The sequence below is a fragment of the Marmota monax genome, unplaced genomic scaffold (assembly GCF_021218885.2).
Source record: "Marmota monax isolate L192 unplaced genomic scaffold, Marmota_monax_Labrador192_F-V1.1 WCK01_AAM20220418_F8-fsc00043, whole genome shotgun sequence".
NCBI lineage: Eukaryota > Metazoa > Chordata > Mammalia > Rodentia > Sciuridae > Marmota > Marmota monax.
The window spans coordinates 3,535,403-3,555,452 of record NW_026691982.1 but is presented as its reverse complement, the minus strand read 5'-3'; the positions used below and the strand labels follow the sequence as shown (position 1 = coordinate 3,555,452).

The following is a 20,050-nucleotide window of genomic DNA, read 5'->3' as shown; positions in this document are numbered from 1 at the left end:
TTTTAAACACTGCCTTTACTTCTAAAGAAACAGAATGTGCTTCTTCATTAATGAGCATACCCAGTCCTTTAAATTCAGAATGATCTTTTAAAAATGAAGCCAGATCATGTAACTCCTCTGCTAAAACATTGTGATCACTCCCTACAGCTTTCAGAGTAAAAACCAAAGTCTTACCAATGGCTCACAGTTGGTCCCTGCACTGTCTCTTTTCCAACACACATTTCTTCTTGGTGTCCTTTCTTGGGACTCTTACCTCTCCTGCTCTATTTTTTCCAGCACTATTCAGACATATTCTTGCCTTAGAACATTTGTCTGAGAAATTCCCTTTTACACCTGTTTAAATTATCCTCTGACTTTAGATCCAGCCATATTTTACCCCTCTGTGCTATTTTAATTATCTGGCACTGACATTGTTCTAATTACAAATAAGCAATTTAGAGTGTGTATTTACAAGAAGGTATTCAACAATCTCGCTCCCACCTGGCTATCCAGCTATACAGCCGGGCTGTTTGTTACCAGCTGGTATGGTGTAGGATCTTACATAAAATGGATGTACCTGTGCAATTCCAGCCATTTAGGAGACATTTGGTTGGGGCCAGATGAGCATGGCTTAAATAACATGTTAGATTCCTTGGATTACAAAGTACAATGATCAATCCAGGATTTTAAGTCAGTGTGGCAATTATAATTCTTTAGGAGAGTACTTATTGAGACATTTATATGTTCTTGAGATAGAGCTTATGATATAAAATTTGTATCATAATTATAACAATACAGTAATCTTTGTAAAGTGGACAGAACAAGTAAGCTCTTTCTGTGATGCTGGGTATCAAACCCAAAACACTGTACATGCTGGGTGAGTACTCTACCACTGAGCTACACCCCCAACCCTTAAGGTAAGCTTTTTATGGAAAATACAGCCCAACAGAGCTGGGCTTTACAAATAGAAGTAACTCCAAAGCATTCACAGCTCTGGAAACTTGTTTCACTAGCCTTTCACCCTACCACACACCCAGAAAAGACCGCCTTAGACACTAATTGGTGTTTTGCTACCTCTTGTCTCTTAAGCTCTTTTACTGCTATTTCTGTCAACTGACTATATTTTCTATACCTGTGCATCCTTTGGCTTGTGACCTTCCATAGATTCTTCCATTGATAATCACTGGGGCCTCATTGATTCTGCTGTTTGTCTATTAGTCTGTGCTCTTGTAGGGGTATCACTTCATCTCCAATATTTAGATTGTTCAAGGGAGATGTTCTCTTGGTTCTTTTATTCTGCTGTGAAAATTTCATGATTTATGACTATTAAGGGCTCATAACCTGAACTAATTTCGACTATTTTCCTATCAGTGAAGCAACCTGCTTTGAAGGATTCTCTTGGAGTGGTGGTTGCAATACAGAGGAATTAGCAGTGCTTGTTTTAGGACCAACACTATTAGCCTTCCTGAGGAATGTCATTGAAAGAGAAATTCCTAGGCCTAAGGCTCAACTTCAGACAGAAACTCTTGATTTGAGGTCCTTTGGTCTGTTTTAACAAGGCCACAAATGGTAATATTTGAGAATACCTTATTTAGAAAAAGATTAAAGTTTTAACTGCAACATAGGCAGTTTAATATAGAATAACTTAGTTTCCCAGTGGATATCAGAAACATTAACTAACAGAAACTATCAAATAAGGGGATTCATTTTTGAATTAAGAAAAAACAAAAACAGTTGGGGTCATATTGTTAGAGTTGTGCAGGAGTCACTTTGATTGATATATTTTTGTGATGGTTAATATGCACTATCGACTTGATTAGGATAAGAGATGCTTAGGAATAAGAGACCCCTAGGTATGTTAATGAAGGTATTTCTAGAGATGATTGGTATGTGGGGCCAAAGTGAGTGGGTGGCACTGTCTATAGGCTGGGGGCCCAGATGGAACAAAAAGCAGAAGAAGGAGATAGGTAGCCTTAGCAGACTGAAGCTGGATTCTTCCTGGGGAATTGTATCTGGTGCTGCTATTATCATCCAAGGATATTTAAGCTCCTTCCTTTTCAAAGTGGAGTCTCACCAGTGATTCTCCAGGGAGATTTCAGGTCTTCAATCTCAGATTGGAGTTGCATCATCGTTCATTTCTGTTGTTCAGAAGCTCCAGGTTCTTGGAGTGGACGGCTACTGGTTCCTCTGTCACCCTAGCATGCAGATGGCCCTTTTGGGACTATCCAGCTTCTGATTGCATAATCCCATCTAATAAACCGCTTTTGTAGTCATACATATACTCAACCTGATGGTTTTATTCATCTATAGAACTTTGACTAATACAATTTCTAATCTATCTTTCCTTTAATCTAAAACATACATATATGGGTGCAATATGATTTTAGAACATAACTCAAGCTATATTGTAATAGACCGTTTTATATATTCATATGGAGCCAGATAGGATTGAATGCTACAGTTAGAGATAGAACCTGGAGTGTCCCACAGAGGACCATTTGCATGTGTTAAAGTGTGTTGCCAGTCTGTGGTGATGCTATTAGGAGGTAGAAGCTTTAAAAGGTGGGGCCTTGCTGGTGAAAGTTGGGTCATTGGGGGTATGCCCTTGAAGAGAAAATTGGGACTCTGGCCCCTTCTTCTTTTATTTTGTTCACTGAATGCCTTGAGGTGAAGAGGGCTCCTTTGCTACATGTTCCCACCATGATGTACTTGGCCACCAAAGACCCAAAGCAACAGGACTGAGTCCATGAGCCCAAACAAACCTTTCTCCTTTTAGTTTATTTACCTTAGGTATTTTGCCCCAGTAATAAAAAGATGACTAACAAAACTGAGTTTATCAAAAGAAAGATGATTTTTCCATGGGACTGACTTGATCAAAAAAAGCCCTTAACAGAGGGTTAGGGCTCCAGCCCAGATCAGAAAACCTCCTTGCTGTCTCAGCTCTCGTGTCGGAAAGCCTTCTAGGCCAGCAACAGTGCGCAGCCTCCTAGAACTGCCAGTGGCCTCCAGGACCTGAGGATGGCCTCTTGCCAGTACCTAGCAAAATGCCAGGGCCCTTAGTTACAAAGCTATTAGAAACAAAGTTGGCCAGTCTCTTAAATAAACGGGAGGGAGGATTCTTTCAGCCTGCAGATGAGAATGCTATCCAACCAACACCTTCATCAAATCTCTGAGACCCACGACAGAGAAGTCAGGTAGGCTATGCCCAGATCTGACCCATAGATAATGTGTAATAATATATGTCTGTTATTTTAAACTGTAGGTTTTTGGTAATTTATTATGCAACAATAAAAACAATATGCTATCTCTTTACAGTATTTAATCTGTGGTTAGGCATTTGGATATAAAAATGAAATATATTAATATTAACTATTTGTTTTCTTCCATTTTCCCTCTCAATCCTTTCTTTATCTTCCATGGGAACTGGGGAAAAAAAAAAACAGGATTTCTTAAGCCTTCATAAGACTTAGAAAACCCTTAGGCCAAAACAAACACTTTCTATTGCCACATAAAGATCTTTATGAAAGGTGAATACATAGCTATCATCCTGAAATTCACACCTCATCAGTTCTGTATTAGAGAAATAAAAATAATCTCACACCAAGGAAAAAAAAATGGATGTGAAAGCAAAAAGTAGAAAGGAGAACATAGAGTCTTACTTTATACATTCTGATCCTGAGCTCATCCTGAGGTATAAAGGAACAAAGAAACTGCCTCTGAAAATATTAGTTCTTTATTTGTTTTACCTTTTAAGATCCTCTCACCTCAAAAGTCTCTTTGGAGAACAACTCCTTAACACAGATCTCTTGTACTCCTAATGAGGCAGTAAAGTCTCCTTGCAATTATTTTTAAGAGTTTTACTGCTATAATGAAGGGAAATTGACAATCCTTGGGGATAAATGCATTTGAAAAAGTAATGAAAATTTCCAAAATCTTGAAAGTGCCTGGTAAGTCTCTCACACTAGTCCAAAGTGTATGTGGTCCTTTAAAAATTGGTGTCTTCTGTTTAACTTCGGACCTTAAATCTAAGTTTATTCCGTTTATTATTCTTGTTTGTTGATTTGTTTTTGTATATAAGTTTAATTGTGGTATATACCAGAATCCCACTTTGTGGATGTAAGTCAGATTCCAGATATGGAAAAGGTTAAAAGTTCACTCCTTCCCTTTTTGCAGCTCCCAAGCACATAAATCAGTATCACTGATTGTCCTTAAGTATTACATGGTAAAGAGTCCCTGACTGATCTTGAGATGGGGAATGACAAGTCTTGATTGAACTGAAGATTCCAGAATTTATATGTTGGATTCCTTTAAAATTAAACTTTCCCTCAAGAATTGGAAATTCAGGCTTGTAGCTTTCAAATTATTCCCTGCTTACATATTCAATAAGGACAATACATTGAACTCTTATAAAACTGAATAATAACTTATAAGTTATCTGCAGCCATAAACCATTTTTCCAAGTCAGGGATCCAAAGATCATTTTGGAGGACATATATATCCCAAACTCCTGAGTTTTCTTTATTTTTATAGTCAGTATATCATTTACCTCTTAAGTATTTTCAACTTTGCCCTCCTTTCTCAATCCCTCTTCTCTATTCTTTCTGAGTTAACTCTGGCAAGATCCTATTTGACCCCTTTTTATAAGAGACCATTATAATACATGAGCAAAAGGGCATAATCAGGTCCTAACAAGTGGAACAATTTTGTCAAACAACACTGATAATGTTAAGTATTTTATCTAGGGAAATAATCTGAGACTGAAACCACTGTTAAGTTGTTGCAAATACCACTAAAACAACAAAGAAAGACATGAATATTAAGAATCTAGATTCTAAGGTTAAGAATACAATGTGCCTGATGATTGGCAAAGGACAATGGAAAATATGAAGCAAAATTTGTTCCTGTGTGGGAAAAAAGGAAAAGGAAAATATATGCAATTTAATAGTTATTGATAAGTTCTAATTCAATACATTCTTTTGTTTTATTTTCCTAATCATATAACACCTTTTTAAAGACAGAATACTTGTAGTTTAGAACATAGACTAAGAAGTCAGGCTGACTGCAGTTGAATATCAGCTTGGCTGCTTAAAGTCTGTGTGATCTTAGACATAATGCTTTGGGTCCTCACTTCCTCACCAATAATGGAAATAGTAATAATTGTACTATTTAAACAAACCATTCCCAAGATACACATAGAGTCAATGAATATTTAATATCTTTATTACCTCTGCCATATGGTCTCAAAAGAGACGAATATTAAATAACATGCCCACAGTTACATGGCACATACCCTTATATACATTGGATTAAAATATAAATCAGTTTTACTCAAGAATATATAATCATAATCCCTCTGTCTTATTATCTCTAGTATAAAAGGTTAGACATGCAATTATCAAACAATTTTTCTCTTTATAGTATTTTTTACTCTAGATTTTTTATCAAAACTTTTTAATATTTTGCTCTAAAATTCATGACAAACTTGAGTTTCTTAAGTGTTGCATTAACATTTTAGAAAACCAAAATAAATTTCTGACTGACATTTTCCTTTATTGCAGCCACCTGGAAACACACATGAAAATAGTAAGATTATTTAGCACGTCACCTGTCTATTAATCAAGTCTAAAAAATAATTATCTGTTGAGAAATCATTTTCAGTTGGGACATTTTAGATTTTCCCATTTTACAGATAAACAAATGTTCCCTTCAAGATATTTAAATTAAGCTCATTTTAAAAATAATCTTATTATAGTTTTTTTTTCCACTTTTGCCTAACTATCGTGCATGATTACTTAAAGATAACTTTTAAATTTTAAACAGATTACTTTATAATATTGTAAATTTCAATCATTATTCCCTTTAATTCAAAACATATTTACAAAGGAAAAAAAAATAATCAGCTGAATATTAATTCCTTTAATTCTCTTCATTGATCATTAATTTATTTTAAATTTTCTCATTGATTCCTATTGTTTGAAGTCATAATGTAAGATATAAAGAATTATGCTATTCTTGCTGATATGCTGTCATCACATTGGCATGAAATATGTAGTATGAACCAACTGTGTTGATTCAGAGCAAGGGCCATGGATGGAAATGCTAATGACATGTGGTATAGACATCAGGAAGATTTATGGGAAGACTGGGGGTATTAAGTCAGAGGACACTGAAGTGACTAATGCTGTTATCATCTTCCAGTGTTGTGTACTTGAATCAGACACATGGATAGTGGGGAGTCACTCTGCTCTTTCACAAATTTATAGAGAAATTGGTAGGAGACCAAGGAGTACCCATGCAATTTTATAATAATGGAAGCTTTCATTATGAGACAGTAGCTCTTTATTTTTCCATGTTCTTTGCTCAGAGTAGTATAGTCAGAAATTAGCATCCAAGTATATTTTTATTGGTTTTAGTATAGCAGAGTAACTCTTGTACATAGTTTCATAAAAACATAAGAAGGAGTATTTAGTCAGTTTTCTTAATTGAAAACGTCAAAACCCATAGCAGCTAAACAGACTTGTAACACTTATTAAAACTGGTCAAAAAATCTGTGAGGGATAGAAAACTGGATTCAGAGAGCCATACAGCCAGAAATGTTACCCAATCATCCAGTACAGGCTGATATGCCAGAAACTTTTAGCCAAGCAGACATGGAAAAGTATCTGGGGAGGAAGAAAACTAGATGACTTAACACCCAAAGAAATGACAGAGTTTACAACCAGTACTACTCACCACTGACAAGTGCTTACCCTCTTTTGACTTCAAGGAAGGCTGGGAAATGAAATCTAGCAAGGAAGTGATATTCTGTTACAATGAGAAAAGAGGAGAGTAGGTTTGTCAAATCAATAATATTTTCCACCATAAGCATTATATTATTGAAGTTGTTTCCTCTATCTGGTAATTGATTCCACATTTTCAAATTATGTATTTATATTTTTAGACCCTGACTTTTCTAATTTAGATACTATATACTTCATTTGTTCAAAAATACTGCAAATAGTCTTAATAACCTCTATTGATGCTCTATCCTTCCCTGAATACTATTATATCATATACTTAATTGAATATATTCTTAGATAATTATAGCTATGGAAACATTTTAATATTCAGCTGATTATTTTTTTCCTTTGTGAATATGTTTTGAATTAATTTTCCCAGTTTTTGTACTTTATTATTGGTATCATTGCCCATATACATACTTTTATTTCTATTTAGGTACTTTTGCTGAGAAAGTATCATGTTTTCCAACAGTATCAATTCTACCATTTTACCCCTATAGTTCCAAGCTAGAACCTTCTTTCTCTTGAGCCAATAGGTACAGCTTCTCTTTTCCAGAAGTCTATCACATCACTATCATTATAGACCTCTTGTGATAGAAATACTAAGCCCATAAATGGTACATTTCCTAATATCGTTCAGTTATTTGGTTTTCATAGGTTTAATGGTATCCATTCAATCTCCAAACATTGAATGTTCCTCATCAATCAGCATAATTCCATTCTTTTTTTTTTTGCCAGTAATTGTTTTAGATATATTCATGTGAAGCAGGCTGCTGTGATAAAAAATGGAGATGATACTGGGGACAAGTTTTCAAAATAGAGGTAAGATAACAACTCCCTTTTGATTGTAGGCAATTTCCTCTGATAATAACATACATATTTATGCTAATTTACTTTGTTATGATAAAGAACATCTAGAAAACCATAGAGAAGCTTTTCTGGATCTCTGAATTTGGGATCAGCTGAAATAATCACTTTTGAGGTAACCATGGCTTCAGATTCTTGTTGTGATGGATAACCTTACACATATGCATTATTTTCTATAGAATTTTAAGATTTTTTGACATTTGTTCCTTTGGGCAACAGTGAGCTTTACTATTATTTATGAAAACGAAATTATCATATTTTATTAAGTTTCCATGATTTTATTTTTCTGTTTGACATACCACTTCTCTGAAAGTGTTTTCAGAGTGTTCCGTGATACACTACCTATGCTTGCCTGGAGGTATGCTTACATTTCCTGGTATTTAAATATTTTAACTGTTTTTAAAGTTATGTTTTCTAACTTATTTTCCTTCCACAACTTACAATACTACTCTATTATCTTCTAATACTTAAGATTGTTCCCCAAACTGAATTATTTAATAAAGAATCTTTGTAACTTACTGGATTTTTAAAAAAATTTTAAATGACTTACATTTGCTTTGAGTCTGTGCCATTGTTCTTAAATTGTGTTTAATTGGTGTAGGGGATTTTGCCTGTGGGGAGTTTGTAAGTTTGATTGTGTTTTCCATTCTATGGAACATTTTTAAATAGAACATTTTCTTTTCTAAAGTGGAAAATTCTCAATCAATCAAACATAAATGTATTATATAGACATCTTTATCTTTTTCTGAGCCTTTACTAAAAAAAAAAAAAAAGGCTCAGGCTTACAGTTTCTGATCCAACATATAAGGAACTGACCTAACCAAAAGTAAGCAACACTTCTTAGAATCATGGCAGTTATTGAGGTCAAAGGGAAAACTGTTGCCTGAAAAATTGAAGAGACAGATAGCGAGGTAGGAAAACTTAAACTATAATAGACAAATTGCTTGGATACTCTGTGTGTAGACAGTCTTGAGAGTTAAAATTTCCAGGGGCCAGGAAATTTTGAAATGTCTCCCACACTTTTGTTACCTTTACCTATAGGAGACCTATCAGATCCTAAGTGTGTGGATTGGAGAAATATTTCCTCCTCTTTCTGCAGGGGGGAAGAGGGTATAAGTAGTCATTTTAAACACATGCAGAGATAGTTCTGTTTGCTGAGTAAGGCCTGTCTTCAAGAGAAACTACTCTCCCAGATCCTAAAAGACTGGGGCTTCAGAGAGCCTTACAGACCTAAAGGAGGAGAAATATATAAAATGAACTCCTCAAGCCTTCCACATATGGAAGGAGAAAATACCTAACCTCAGCACTTCTAGCCTTCTTGTTACACCTAATGGGGAGACACCTAACCAACCAAACCACAAAAAACAACAACAAACAAAAATGATGAACACATGTGGTAGTCACAACCCAGAACATAGGGTTATGAAAACATTGAGATGTAAGTAATGTACAGTACAGCATGTCCTGTTGCCCCAGACCTTGCCATTAACCTGTCGCACTCCTGTATAATAATGAGGGAATTAAGCTGAAAGAACATGTCTTAGACCTTAGGGAAGTCACTAGAGAAATCTGAAGTTGACTTCACAGGCAAACAAATCAGGAACAACAGAGAAAAATTTGTCCTTTAACATCTAGCACTGAGGGAAACATAACCTATCTCACTGAGAGAAAAACATAAAAATCTCATACTGAAGGCCTTGTCCCCTTAGATTCTTACACTCAACGAACCATGTCTGTCTTTCAACAAAAGTTATCAAAAGGAAGACTAAAAGACAAAAGCCACAGTGTAAAGAGACAGAGAAATTTCAGAACCTTAATAAGTATGTCAAAGATCTGGAGACTATTGGACTTTAAAATTTAAAGAAATTGATCAATTTACCAAGTTCTGTAGTGGAAAAAAATGGTCAACATATAAGAAAAGATTGGCAATGTACTAAAAAGATAAAAGAATGACTAATAATTAAAAGTTAGGAAATAAAAATGTAATGGGTTTGTTTGCTTTTGATTTCATGATAATACCTTTCTAATAAAATGAGTTAGGCTAGAGGCTGAAATTTCATCGAGGGTTCTGTTATGTCTCCTCTGTTACCTACCATATGTTTCCCTAGAGACTTCATCTTCAGTAGTTTCTGAGCCATTCAGTTCTATCAGTTGTGATCCCTATTATTACAAAATATCCTGATCAATGTGGTAGAATGGTATGGGAGGAGGTGGGGCCATAATTAATTTTAGAACTTTTACTAGGTTTGTGCTTATAGACTGTGACCTTCATGAGTGCTTCTCAACTTTACTGCTTCTCCTCTCATATGCAAAAGGAAAGCTGGAAAGGGCTGGAGTTAGTTATTTCCCTTGCCATAGGTAAGACGGTTTTCTTGGGATGTTCTTTGTTAAGGACAACATGCTATAGTCCTATATTTAAAGTGATTATTTTCCCCTTCCACAACCAGAATCAGGAGAGGATGCTCATCATTGTCATTCTGAGAACATAGGAGGGTTTCTAAATTAAGGTTTCGGGAGATTCCCATAAGATATTGGTCCATGGAGCTTTTAATATCCCAATGTAAAAAATGCTCAACCCCCAGCAAAAACTCACTTTCTGATTCCAGATGCAGCATCTTCATTTTCCAGGGAGCTGTGCTTCTCTATTTGCCCCTTTCCAGTTTTTGGTATAGCAGTTTGATGAGTGATCTCAATTCTCTGATAGATCTACAAAGAGTTGTTGACATTTTGTTGCTATGAGGATAGGGTGGCAACTTCCATGACGTTTATGCATTATACTGGAAACTTGAAATCTGTTGTTGCTTCTAATTATGGTTGAATTCCTCCAGTTTCACTGTATTTCAGTTGCAATGTTTCTCTGGAAATGTAGCTATTGATCATCTTGAATTCTGGTTTCTATTTAGGAAGGATATGTAGGCTTCACTGTGCATCATATTTAATGTTTAGATGATATGAAGAGAGACTCCTGAGGAAATATAATTTGATGCTACAATCTTATATTTATAGTTATCATTTTCAAACCTAAGAATCTAGTTCTCTGGATTAAAAATACAGAAAAAGACAAGGAAAAAAATGGGCTCATCAATTTCCTTGCTAGGTAGTTATACTTGTCCTTTTTCTTTTTTTTTTTTTTAAGGATGCTGCAGCCATCCTGGAATACTTCAGTCAAATTCTCAAATAATATTACTTTCTACTTTGAAATACTGATATATAAGGCTATTAACCAAGAAAAGAACAAACTTAACCATTTCTTTTCCATTCAAATTTCCACGCATTTCAACCATTCTTCTCACATAGGCTGGCATTTTCCTAACAGTTTCCTTCTATTCTCTTTTCCTAAGATTTGTATATGCAAGTCAGATCTATTAATTTACTTTTTGGTTTTATTACATCATATGAACATCATGTAGATTAGGGTCTGAAAAGAGAATTAGCAATGCTGTATAACGTATCACTTGTCAAGATGTAAGTCTTACCACAAGGTTTTATATATTTGTTTTCTGAGATACTTTCTGAGTCATACAGTTTTTATTTTAAGGTCTTTTCCCCCTATGTTCGTGAGAACATTATTTCATTTGTGAATAATGAAATAATAACATGAGACCCTTCATATGAAGTTTTTAAGTTTATTTGAAATGATTACTATTGAATTCTTTTATTTCTATTTTTTAATCCAAAGATCCATTGATTTTTCCTTATTGATCTCCCCATTGTATAGTGGTTGCATCATATCTTATATCATAATCAATTAACTAGAGGTTATTAAAACTACTTTTAAATTTTCTTTGTAAAGAAAAATTTATATTATAATTATTAGAAGAAAAAAACAATAATTATTTTCACCCTTCTGTTCTCAAGACCACAACTGGTACTTGCCAAATTCATCCTTTGCCATCTATTCTAGACATTCTTTGCTCTCAGCACCTCTGCCCATAGATGGTTTATTAGGTGGAGTGACCCAGATCTTCACAGCTGCATGACTTTAGCCTGTGTGCATCATGACAATCTCAGGCCTTCATACTGCATTTATCAATTTAACATAAAAATGGAAATGGAGAGTGAAAAACACATTAAGTTGATCATCTCGATGCTATATGTAAATTTCTTATCCTGTGTGTTGCAGAGAGCATATTGTATCCAGATAAACAGAATTAATTCTTCCTGACTGGTTGGGACTTTTCTCCTGACAATCTAATAACACAGGGAGTTAGAAATGAATGGACAGTCCTAATCTGAGGATTAATGGGACTCTTACTGTGGTGTCTGGAAAAGAATTTCCTGTCTTGGAACCAGAAACTCTTTAAGTCTATAGAGACCAAACTGCAGGTTTTTGAAAGTATGAATTCAGCAGGTCACTGAGAGTGCATACTAGGTTGTGTTTCACAGGAAGTAGACTCCATTGGACATCTTATTGGAAAGTGCTCTTGGCATCAATGATTGCATAAAGCCTAAGAAAATAAGTTTCAGCAAAGGGAGAATTAGATTGTGACACAATCACAATAAAGCTTCAGTTACTACTGCTGAGACTTTATAAAATTGTAAGAAATCAAGATGGGTTGTGGTAGACACTCAAATGTTGTCATATTTTCTTTGCAGAACTCAATTTCTCAGTTTCTCAGTTTCTCAGCTTCTGGTAATGGGAGCAGCCAATAGCTCTTAGTTACAAATGAGAAAATGAAGAGCCCTTTCCATTATTTACCTCAGCTAAAGAAAGTCACCTCAAGAAAAGTCACCAACTTTTCTTGGAATAATCCCCAACTAAACACTGATTAATGATTGGGCATAAAGTACAACTATGATGGCCTAAGATCCAGAATCCCCCGAGAAACAGTTCAGGCCTTTGTTCAAAATGAATTTCAACTTGACATTTCTTTCTATTCAATCCTGCTTCCTTCTTAACAACCAGGCATTGATCCTGAGATAAACTCCTCAATAAAGTCAGTTCCTGTCAATCTCCATAACAGAATCAGATTCCCAGAGAATGGTTTTTGATGTTATAATCTACTTTTAACAGCTCTCCATTAAGGGAAATGTTCACTTACTTCAATAAGCAAATGGATCCAGTATTTTAATCTCAGGTTGCTGTGATTATAGTAATGTTTTTCCTGAGACCTTCGATTTTCCAATGGATGAAACTAAAATGTCCCAGTAACTTTTCTCTGGATGTTAAGGACCCTGTTCTCAGTCTGCATACTGGATGAGAAAATAAGATCAGTGCTCTAGCTGTCCCACAAAGAGATTTTCAACCCACCCTGCTTTATTGCCTGCCTTCCTTCCCTCCTTCTTTCAACCCTCCCCTCCCTCCTTCTCTCCTTCTCTCCCTCCCTTCCTTCCTTTTTTCTCTTCTTCCTTCCTTTCTTTCTTTTGTGCTGGGGATTAAATCCAGGGCCTTTATCATTCAGCTAGCCCCCATCCTTTTTATGAATTATTTTGAAGGAAGGTCTCCCTAAATTGCCCAGGCTGGCCTTGAACTTGCAAGCCTCCTGCAAGTCTTCTGAATCACTGGGATCATATGCTGCACCACTGTACCTGGTTATAAATAATCCTGTTATTTTTGGTTTAACTTCTTACTCTGGACTTTACTGTTGCATCCCAGATTCTATTGTTTCATATGAAGAAAAAGAAAACAAATGTTTCCAGAAAATAAATCTCTCATCTCTAAGCAGATGTTTTGTTTCCTGGCATTTTTATTCTGTAAACAAAGGAAAGGTGACCACCATTCTTACAAGTTTTTGTAAAACATTAGTTTATCCACATCCTGTGCTCAGTTTCCTGGTGGCTCAACAGAGCTGAGTGATTTTCTTAATCCTCCACTGTCTACTCAGATAAAAATGTAATACACATACTATAGAAAAATAAATCCTTGGAACACTATAAATTCTAATTTTAAAAATTCTAAATAATGGATATCTCTTCTGGGCCTTTTTACAAAGATCAAGTGTAGTATCTGTTCTTATCAGTTTGATAATGTTTTATTCAACAATACTCTATGGGATAATATATATATATATATATATATATATATATATGAAAATGACTATACTATTAAAATTTTAACAAAACTATTGAAAATACAGTAGGAAATGGATAGGAGCTGAGGATACCAAGATGCTTTAATGGACAAATGTAATGATTTTAGTAAGTATCACATATAATAAAAAGAAAAAAATTAAATTTCAAATAAATTGATGCCTTGGTGAATTTATTACTAGTTATGCTCACTCTTGGTGATTTTTAAAATAACATTCAAAAGCCACAGTTACTCTTTTCATATATTTGGAACTCATTTTAGTAGCATCATTGTAAACTGCTATACAATTTCTCCAAACAGTGACTCCCGGAAATCTTTCTTTGTTTTGTTCTTTAAACAACATTTAAATATTTAGTCATAGAATCTTAGTTTCAGCTTCATAGACGGTATCTCATATACAGAGTTTAAAGTCAATTTTAACGGCTTTTGGTACTTCAATCTTGACCCCTGTCAAATACAACATTTTTATATTTATAGAAACAATAGTATACAATATACATTTTCATAATCCAACAATCTCTATGGGTACTAATATTGTTTCTGACACCATTTTATTATATCTAGGAAAAAAATAGTTTTGAAATCCTTTTTGCATTAACTTTCTTTAGGTAGATATTTTTATTCATGTAATCTTTTCCTAAGAATTTATATCTTAAAGAAATTCTGTTTATGTGTTTGTCTACGTGGAAGACATTTAAAATTACAGTTGGTCGCTCAAGCATGTCACAAAATTTAATTTCTCTAGAGATTTACATGGACACATGATACCATTTAACAGGCAGCAAAATGACTGAGCCAATTAAATTATCGTTATGGGGTAGACATGAGGTGTTCCCAAAAGCTCTTGTGTGAGACAATGCAAACAAGTTCAGAAGTGAAATGATTGGGTTATAAGAGTCTTAATATAATCAGTGCATTAATCAACTGATAGAGATTAACTAGGTTTTAATTGTAAGTAGGTAGGGTGTGGCTGGAGGACATGGGTGGCAGGAGGTATGCTCTTGGGGTTTATAATCTGTCCTTGGTAAGCAAGAGTCTCCCCCCACCTCTCTGGTGCCATTTTCCCAACTGCTTTTCTATGCCACACCCTTCCACCATGATGTTCTGCCTCTGTTATCTGAGCCCCAGATTGAAGCCCTCCAACTAAAGACTGAAACTTCGAGGAAACAATAAACTAAAATTTTCATCCTCTCCTTTTCTTGTCTGGTCTTTCAATCACAGCAGCAAAAAAAGTAGGGTAAAACAATTATTTTTAGATTCAGTGCAATTGGCCATTTTGCAAACTATATCGATTATCAAGAAATAAAAATAATGGAATGTGATGAGCATAATTACCTAGGTACATGTATGGCTGCACATATGGTGTGATGCTACATCGTGTACAATCGGAAAAATGAAAGTTGTGCTGCAATTGTGTACAATTAATCCAAATGCATTCAGCTATCATATATCTAATTAAAATAAATAAATTTTAAAAAAGAAATAAAAATAATATGCTTGCTCTTAGAAACTGGTATGACTTTTTTTAATACATAGACTAGAGGATGTACTGAATGTGTGTTCACTAGATATAAATATAGTATTTTTATTTTTCAAAAATAGGATCCCTTCATTTATCATAATTTTTTCTACACAATATTTAGAGACTAAAACTGAAGAGAATATATAATTTTTTCCTAAAATCTTAACATGTAAAGTTGAAGAGGTAATAATGCTTTTTTACTGAAGTAAAATTCAAAGATGAATGTGCCAAACAATCAAAAGTTATAAAATGGGAAGCATATACTAAAGATTTTTTAAGTGTTTCATTCTTTAGCTGTATCTAAATATTTCAAAGATTTTTTCCCTGACAGCTATTTTAAAGTGTTATCTCCTAACAATTTTTCTTTTATATTTTCTCCCTCTGAAGTCAAAGAGCCTGAACTAAACAGTTCCATGATCTACTTTTCAAAAGTAAGGTTTTGTTTTGAAACCAAATTTGATCTCAGCTGGGTTTTTCTTTTTTAATAGTAAAGTATTGCATTCTGATTCCTTATGCTGTTCCTAACAAAAATCAATGATGCATTGTTTGATTTATAGAAAATAACTGTTGGAAAGACTTTGTAAACCTAGAATTTTTGTTAGTTTATTATTTTATAAATTACATATCTATTTATATAAATGTTATATACCTATATTCCCATTCTTTAACATATTCCTTTACTTATTATAACAACAAAATGGCAAAAAAGGGCAAAAAATCAGACCTATCATGTATATTTTACAAAAAATAACCCCACTACTTTGTTGGCCAAGTATAGAAAGATCTGTGTCTGTATATTAAAATATTTGTTTGTAGTCATTTAGTAAATTCTCAAAACACATATTTGAGAGTATCTTCCACACTAAGATACCTCACATTATTGGTAGAACAGAGAGTTCCTCATCTCACTCATCCCATCAATATGTAGAGGAAATCACCTCTGTGAAAGTTCTTTAACATAATAATTTAAGATAATTGAAAAGAGCCTTAAGAATTATAGAAAAAAATGGACAGGAGTTTTTAGTGATGATTGGAAAAATTAATGACAGATTAATTAGCTGGGATATTATCAAGAGAACAATTTGTTTTCATATCAAATGTTTCAGTCTGAAGCTCCACCGGGGTATTTTCTTTTTCTTTCTTTCTGTCCTGAGCACAGGACATGAAGAAAAGGACTGAAGCTATGTAATTCAGGAGGAATAATGAAAAACACAGGTCAGAGGGAGAAGGAAAAAGACAGTGAGACCCGATAGTATGAGGGAGGACAGAAGAGGAATAGAGACATTCCATAATAAAGATGGAAATGATAAAACTTTATAGGAAAAGCAAAGATATTAGACTCACTATTTTCTGGGCCTTTTATTGTCTAATGGTTATCAAAAACTAAGAAGTTATGTTCAGTGATGAGTGCTCATTTACTGGTATTACAAAGATAAAAGTGTTATCTAAGGAGTTATAAACTCTTGGACACATCAATTATTTAATAAGTCCTTTCTCTAATTTTTCCACTGCACGGATTTAATTTGTAAGGCTCTTCTAATGAAATTTTAAAAGTTACCCACAAATATATCAACAACTTTAAAGTGCACTTTCTAAACTTTCATTGATGTTAAATGCTTTGCAGGTTGTTCTAAACTGTAAATGTTCCAGCTAATGGCTGAAAGTTAGATGTAGAGGGTCTATGGCTTTGTCATTTGGGGGTTGTGGTGTCCTGACACTCCTCCTCTAAACCTGGAGCATGCTTCTAGCTTTGGGCTTCAGCAATCTTTATCCTTGCTCTGATAGAGCGGGCATGTAAATCAAGTCGATCTGTCTGTTTCTCTTTTACATTGGGCTTTTAATTCATTGTGATAGATTTTGTCTTTCAAGTCATGCCAGACCTACAGGGATTGATGCGTTTTTCATCTGTCACTCTCTTCACACTGTTTGATTAAATTGGTTCTCCTGCTTTCAGGGAGACAGGCTAAAAGCCTAAGAGGCCATTTCTAGCTCAAATGTGTAATTCAACTTTTTTACTATCTGAATTCTAGTCATTAGCCTGGGTTTGGATATAAAGGAATTGCTATAATCTGTAATTTTGTCCTCTAACACCATTTGAAGGCAAGAATTTTAAGTGAAATACCACAGTATATAGTCGTATGGTTTTACATAGATGATAGAAAATTCATTTCTCAGAAGAGATTTTGCATTTCATTATGTTCCTTTCGGGGGAAAAACACATACCATATTTAAAATGAAATAAATACAAACATTCTTCAAGAAACTGTATAGTTATTATATCACAATTCTTTTTCCATGATATAACTAAAAATTATATTGACTTAATATAAGAGGTATGACACTACTGAAATATTCTAAATGTATTAAGAGCTAGAGTTTCCATTTCTGCTATTTAGAGCTAAGACCAAATTCTGACTGTGCTTCACGTGGTAATTTCTAAAGTAAGAAAGATGAATTGAAGAAACTCCAGTTATTTTTAGCTCTTCACAATCTGTTTTTAGCTTTTTTAGAAACTATATTTAGTTTATTATGTGTCTCTGTGTGTGTTAGTGTATATATCTACATATATATCCTTCTGGATGAGAAAGTGAATGGAAATGAATTTATAAGTTATTTTCATAAAATACTCTATTTCAAAGATTCACTTTTCTGTTTCATCTTTAAATATTTACATATATTTTATTTTAAAACTTAAACTGTTATTTTTGTTTAGGTATTTTGGAATTTAGGCAAAACTGGGCTCAAATTCTTGTTTATATTCTTAAAATGTGATCTGGAAATATTGTGTGTATGTACATTTGATATTTGCAAGTTTATGTATTTATACTTAATTATATTGTCATATGTATATGAAAATAATATTTATTATTATGTTATAGAGTTGATATAAGTTCCTTAGTGTAGTGGTATTAGAGTAATACATGTAGTTAGTAGAATGAGTAGTGTTGTAGTATGTGGGAGGTGAGAAATGTTCAGCAACTGTACCAAATGTAGATTGTAGTTACATTAGAAATTATGAAGTATGCCACTCTTTGGAATATATCCAAAGGACTTAAAATCAGCATACTACAGTGACACAGACACATCAATGTTTATAGCAATACAATTCACAATAGCTAAGCTATGAAACCAACCTAGATGACCATCAATAGGTAAATGGATAAAGAAATGATGGCCTATGAACACAATGGAATATTACTCAGCCATTAAGAAGAATGGCTTTATGAAATTCACTAGGGTGTCGATGGATCTGGAGACTATCAGCTAAATGAAATAAACCAATCCCAAAAACCTAAAGGTTGAATGTTCTCTCTGATATGTAGATGCTAACTTACAATAAGGTGGGGGAGGGGAAGAATAGAATTTTATTGGATTAGAAAAAGGGAAATGAAGGGAAAGGATGGGAAATAGGAATAGAAAAGATAGTGGAATGAATATGACATAACTTTCCTATGTACATATATGAATACATCACAGTGAATCTCAACATCATGTACATACTAAGATATATTTCATGCTTATATAAATATATCAAAATACATGTTGATATATTGTCATGTATAACTGAAAATAACAAATAAAAATAAAAAATAAATAAATTTTGAAGTATGATAATGTGTCAGATATGACTTTTTTAATACTCCAAAATCTGTAGAAAATTAATGCTACAATATTCTTATCTTTACCTACAATACCTGGATCATGTAATGTAATTTTTCCTTTGAGAAACCAGTATGTCACTAGTTATGTCACCAGAAAGTCCTTCTGCTGACAGAAAGTCCTCTAAAATTCACTTCTTGTACAACTGAATTATTTGAAATATATAACATTAATCATTCATATTGGACTCAAATTCAGTGAAAGGGAATTTCTGGATATTGGTTGGAATTTTTAATATGTGATTTATTTTCTATTAGGGACAGAAATGGATGATCTGACTCCAACCTCAAAAAATCTAAAGCTTAAGAGATATAGAGCTTAATAGTTTTAATTACATCAGTAAAGGTGAAGATTCTAAAGTACAATCATCCACCTATACCTACACTCAGAATTTTTTGGTGTAAAGGATTCGTAAATATTTCTGGTGAACCAGATAATTGGTAATATTCAGAGAACTGGCATTTCTTAAATGTTTGTCCTGTCTTAGGTTTTAATAGTGAGAAACTGAATTTCTTAGAGCTTTGGGAGGAATAAATCATCAGCCAATTTTGTAAATAGATATACGTCTAGTGATGTGCTAGTAATGTTTAACCAACAGTTGTTGTCTGGAAAAAATAAGTTAGCCTGTATATAGGCACATAAATTTATTATAAACTTAATGATATACAGGATATATAGCACCAATTTTAAATGTCATAAATATACAATACTGTTTATTATAAATTCCATATATCTCAGCAGTTCTCATAAAATGCTTTTATTGATTTTGCTTAACTCTTGTATCTATAACCAAAGCATGATGGTAATGGATGAAATAGTGTACTTCAAACCTGAAAGTTGTTTGCTGTTTTCATTTTCATTCATAAGTAAGCAGAAAGTGAAACAAGGAAGATATATGTTAGAACTTCAGTTATTCCACAATCACATGAATGATTTATTATAAGCTACAGCTTACAGTACTTGTTGTATATTGGGGGAAAAAAGCTATTGTTCAGTTTTTGAGCTATTCACAAATAATTGCTATAGGCTCTATATGATATTAGTTTAATCTACACTATTAATATTTTATCCATTACAGTATTGAATCTAGATAGTGAATATACATAAATAATCCATGATTTGCAATGTTCTGGTTTCTTTGGTGTAAATACTTCTATTACATTTGATTTAAGGCTGCCAACATGACATCATTAAATGTGTGCTGACTTGGGA

At 33.6% G+C, this 20,050-nt stretch overlaps 1 long non-coding RNA gene and 1 pseudogene across 1 annotated transcript in view; both read left to right on the top strand.

The window, feature by feature from the left end:
* The first annotated feature begins 3,086 nt into the window (after positions 1-3,086).
* LOC131424307 (uncharacterized) overlaps positions 3,087-20,050 on the top strand; it is a 68,262-nt gene continuing 51,298 nt past the window's right edge. Inside the window, exons 1-2 of the long non-coding RNA XR_009227090.1 lie at positions 3,087-3,173; positions 7,497-7,580. This is a non-coding gene — a long non-coding RNA (uncharacterized LOC131424307). The remainder of the gene's footprint in view (positions 3,174-7,496; positions 7,581-20,050) is intronic.
* Positions 13,534-13,628, top strand: LOC124095352 (U2 spliceosomal RNA; annotated as a pseudogene).